Raw genomic sequence first — 5,754 nt, forward strand, 5'->3', positions numbered from 1 at the left:
ACCAGAGCACCGCCGGGTATCCAGCTGTGTTGTTTCAGACTCTGCGCTCCCCCTGTTTATAGAGTCTTGATGGAATTTAAACCCTCTCCTTTCTCCTTTCTCCCTTTTTTGTTCAGTCCCTTTGTTCACACTCTTTCTTTTCTCTCCAGCTGCTTTCAGGGGGTGTGGGAAATGCTTTCCCATCTCCAGCCTCCCTCCGTGGCTTCTCTCTCCCCAAGTTCACCTCCCCACCCGGCACACCTGCTGGGTTCTGTGGTTCAGGTTGTGCAGATTGTTTTGTTGATCCTCAGATCAGTTTTCTAGGTGCGCAGGATGGTTTAGTGTTGATCTGGCTGCATGTCAGGGGGCGAGAGACACACAAAAAAAGCTTCCATGCTGTTCCACCATCTTGGCCTCTCGTCTATTAGTCAATATTATTGTCATCGTTATAGCATTGAGAAAAATACTATTTAGAAAGATAGCAACATGGCAATAATGGCTATCTTTGGAGTATGAGGTAGGAAGGAAGGACCTTTTCTCTTTCTATTCTTTATTGTTTGAGTTTGTCAGAATAAGCATTATATGCATTTGATTACTAAAATTCTCATAATCCTCTGTGTTATTAAAGACCCAATAATTTTTTTAAGATTTTATTTTTAAATAATCTCTACACCCAACATGGGGCTCGAACTCGTGACCCTGAGATCAAGAGTCACATGCTCTACCAACTGAGCCAGCCAGGCCCCACACCCAGTGAAATTTAAAACACATTCGAAAGAACATAATTACCTTTTATCAATTTATTTTTGTCTGCTACAGATTACAGGTTTCTGTTTCAAAAGAGCACACATGAAGAAAATGTTTTGTAATCAACGTGAAAAAATACAATCCAAAGGGAAAAATCAAATATTTTTAAGTGCCTTTGAAAAAAATTTGAAAAAAAGTGCTAAAGCTATTTAACCAGGACACTTGCTTAGAGCCTGGTGATTTTGATTTGGCAAATGAAACATTTTTTTAGACACTTTTATGTGATTGGGACTGAGGATACAAGAGACAAGTGTCACAGTCTCTACCTTGAGGAAAAATATAGGTTGAAGATGCTTTAGAAAAAATTAAAATTTTCTTTTTAATTTCTAAAAAAAATTATTAAAAAATAAATGCACCCATTCTAAAACATGAGGAGAGAAAACAAAAAAGTTATATGCCAAAGTACAGAAAATAAAAGGAAAAATGAGATAGAAGAAACAGCAAGAGGAAACCTAAGACCAAATTTTTTGTAGACATAGGGTTTGATAAATGTGATACATTATAGCACAGGAAAACAGAAACTCAATTCAACAAGTGTACACACTATTTTTAAAAGCCACATCTAAAACCAAGCATCTCAAAATATTACAACTAAAAGGATGGGTAAAGAAAAATAGGGGAATGTAAAAAATAAGAAAGTGGGAGTCACATTACTAATACTATATAATACAATAAAATTCAAAGAAAATACATTAAGCAAAAAATTAAAGGTTACTACTTTATAATGATGAAGGATATACATCACACTGAAAACACAACTCTCAGAAGTCTTTATGGGGCTGTGTTAGCTTTCTATTGCTGCATAACACATTACCTCACCAAATGGTTTCAAACAACACCCACTTATCCCATCATTTCTGTCGTCACAAGTCTGACGCGGTGAGAGCTCTGGTCAGGGTCTAGCGAGACTGAAATCCCATCAAGATGCCCTAGAGCTGTACTCTCTCCTCTAGAACTTGTCCAAGGCTTGAGGTCCTCTTCTAGACTCAGATTATTAACAGAATTACATTCCTTGAGGTCGTAGGTCCAAAGTCTGTATTCCCTTGCTGGATAATCGTTCCCTTGCTGGGGATCGTTCTTAGCTTCTAGAAGCTGCCCTCAAGTCCTTGGCTCACAGCCCCTTCCATAAGCAGTTCACGACAGGCCAGCATGAGAATCTGTCTCTCCCCGCAGCTCGCAACCTCTTTCATCTCTGACCTTTAAATTCTCTTTTAAAGGACTCACCTGATTTGGTCAAGCCCACTCAGAATAATCTCCCTTTTGATTAACTTCAAGTTGACTGATTAGGTATGGTTAATTTTATCTGCAAAATCCCTTCTACCTTTGCCATATAATGTAACCTAATCATGGGAGTAACAGCCCATCATATTCACAGAACTCTTTCACACTCAAGGAGAGAAATTATACCCAGATGTCCTCCAGGGGGCAAGGATTTTGGAAACATTTTTAGAATTCTGCCTGCCACAGCGTTGAATTGTTTTTCATGAAAATGTGTTCAGCAATAACTGTTAAAAATGCACAAAGATGAATCTTTTAAAAACACAAAAGTAGTGGGCTCTAATATGCACTTCTGTCTTGGACAGACTGAGTACGCAAAATAACTATGACTCTGATTAAAAAAATCGAAATTATATTATTAATGAGATTCATTTCAAAGATGATCAGAACTCTAAAAATAGAGAAAATACTTGTTTTTCCAGTGTCTTATGGACTTAATCCTTTATAAAGGTTAAATGAAAATTGAAGAGCCTAAAAAGTAAATATTATATGGGCCATGGTGTTTGAGGACAAGGTAGTAAAGCTAAAACCAAGAGAAGATTTAGTAAGATAGCCCAACCACTGAAAAAGTTTACTCTTCTAAATAATTTTTTTATATACAGTATCTACAGTCTTTTCAGGCTTTAAAAAATTTTTTTTTAATTTTTGGGTGCCTGGGTGGCTCAGTCAGTTAAGTGTCTGATTTTGTCTCAGGTCATGATCTCAAGGCTCATAAATGAGAGTCCCACGTCAGGCTCTGTGCTGACAGCTCAGATCCTGGAGCCTACTTTGGATTCTGTGTCTCCCTCTCTCACGGCCCCTCCTCTGCTTGCACTCTGTCTCTCTCTCTCTCCTCTGTCTCTCTCAAAAATAACTTTTTGAAAGCAAGGGGCAGAGAGAGAGAGGGAGACAGAGGATCCAAAGCAGGAGCCCCAAGGTGGGCTTGAACTCACAAACCATGAGATCATGACCTGAGCCAAAGTCAGACACTTAACTGATGAGCCACCAAGGGGCCCAGGCACCCCACTTCTAAATAAGTCTTGAACCAAAGAAGACAGCAATACTGCAATAATAAATTAGTAACAATGGAGACACTATATGAAAGATTATAGAGTGATAAGCATACTGGCAAAAAAGTTAAGAAAGGGAAACAAACCATATTAAAGGAATGCTGGAGAAATAAATTAATAAAGCAAATATTAAAGAGTTGTAGCAATTAAAATATTTTTTATGTTTGAAAAAGAAGACAAGTAGAAAGATCTATATAGACAACGTGACCATCCATTGGGGTGCAAAGATATTTCTTTGTGGTTTGAATTTGTTATAACAAGCATATTTTACAATTAAAAAATAGATGACAGGTAGGCAAATAAGGAATATTCTGGCTTTTGCAGGTTAGCTAGAAAGTGCCACTTACATTGATTATTTTTCCAATACCTTATGAAACATTTAAAAATTGATCATACAGTAGTTCAAAATTAGTATCAAGTTCTAAAATGCAAAAAATACACAAGCATCATTTCTGAGCTTAAGACAATGAGGCTAGAAAATGAGAATTAAAAACTAACTACAAGATTAACCATTAAATAGAGAGTTCTTTGATTTTTTAAATTTTTTCAGTTATAAGTATCTTTAGGTTTTTGTGTTCTTGAGCAACTTTTAGCAACTTTTCTTTTTCTAAAAAATAATCCATTTGGATTATTTGGAATGAAACTGTCATATTGTATCAATGTATCTTCGGTACATTGAATAATGTTCATCAGAAAACATAGGTAAAAAGCTCTGAAGGACCAGCTGTGTAAATGAGTAATTATTTTTCAGACCTTCTAGGGTATTATATAATGTCTTCTGGACTTGGTCTTGAAGTCTGTATGGGTCAGCCTCAGTGGTAACAAACTGCACTGCTACTTGGTTTGGAGGACAAATTAGACTTTAGCCCTCCTGGAGCTTGAGTTCTTGGTATTAAAAACCATAGGAATAAAATTATTTAATTTCCACAAAGGATTGAGGGCTTGAGGCTTAAACTTAAACTGTTCTTCCTTGGTGTTCTACACCTGTAGTCTCTTTTTTTCTTTATTAACATTACCAGAATTTTGTTCATTGTATTGGTTTTTTCTTCAAAAAACTAGTTATTGAATTTATTGACAGATTACACTACTGTTCTGATTTCTGGATTTTAATTTTTGATGGCTATCCCATTTATTTTCATTGTTTTACTTTTACAAATAATCCTATAGGAAATATGCTTGACTTGTATTTTTATACCCTCATGCTCATATTTCTGAAAGGTGGATTTCTAAAAGGGGAATTAATGAGTCAACAAAGCTCAGATGTTTTGAATGCTGGTGGATGCTACCAAATTACCCTTCCAAAAAGTTGTGCAAAATTACACTCCCTCCAACTGTGCATGAGTAACCTATTTCTCCATACCTCATCAACACTGGGTACCATTCATCTTGGTAATTCTTCCAGTCTGATAGACAAAAGCATGATATGGCTTATTTTTTTAATATGAAATTTATTGTCAAATTGGTTTCCATAAAACACCCAGTGCTCATCCCAACAGGTGCTTTTCTCAATGCCCATCACCCACTTTTCCCTCCCTCCCACCCCCATCAACCCTCAGTTTATCCTCAGTTTTTAAGAGTCTCTTGTGGTTTGCTTCCCTCCCTAACTTTTTTTTTCCCTTCCCCTCCCCTGTTGTCTTCTGTTAAGTTTCTCAGGATCCACATGAGAGTGAAAACATATGGTATCTGTCTTTCTCTGTATGGCTTATTTCACATAGCATAATACTCTCCAGTTCCATCCATGTTGCTACAAAAGGCCATATTTCATTCTTTCTCATTGCCATGTAGTATTCCATTGTGTATATAAACCACATTTTCTTTATCCATTCATCAGTTGATGGACATTTAGGCTCTTTCCATAATTTGGCTATTGTTGAAAGCACTGCTATAAACATAGGGGTACAGGTGCCCCTATGCATCAGCACTCCTGTATCCCTTGGGTAAATTCCTAGCAGTGCTATTGCTGGGTCATAGGGTAGATCTATTTTTAATTTTTTGAGAAACCTCCACACTGTTTTCCAGAGCGGCTGCACCGGTTTGAATTCCCACCAACAGTGCGAGAGGGTTCCTGTTTCTCCACATGCTCTCCAGCATCTATAGTCTCCTGATTTGTTCATTTTAGCCACTCTGACTAGCTTGAGGTGGTATCTCATTGTGGTTTTGGTTCGTATTTCCCTGATGAGGAGTGATGTTGAACATCTTTCATGTGCCTGTTGGGATATGGCTTATTTGAGTACACAAAATTGATTGGGGGTGGGGAAAAGCTTATTCGATAAAAAGAGGGTAAGTCATCGTGGTAGTAAGAATAAAAAATTGAGCCAGGATATTAAATTTAGAAAAGGGTGTACAGGTCAACAAAACTCCATGTCAAGAGAGAAAAATGGAGAAGCAATGAGGAATTATGGAATTTTTCCTTCTTTTGACCCCAAGAGTGAGGAGGCCAAGAACAGAGTGGGAACTGGACGAAGTTGGGTTCTAGTTTCTGTTCACATCCTGCATATTTCAACTCCAGACTAGCCTGGCAGTGGGGCCCCACTTTATGATAAGGAGAATACATGGGGGGAAATCATGTAAATAAAGTAAAATAATCATGAGGAGGGAAAGAGTGGCATTAGGCTAGCGGGCTCTGCCTTGGAGGGAAGTT

Source organism: Lynx rufus, unplaced genomic scaffold (genome assembly GCF_022079265.1).
Source record: "Lynx rufus isolate CCGP_SWC_20201006 ecotype Redwood Valley unplaced genomic scaffold, mLynRuf1.p SCAF_6, whole genome shotgun sequence".
NCBI lineage: Eukaryota > Metazoa > Chordata > Mammalia > Carnivora > Felidae > Lynx > Lynx rufus.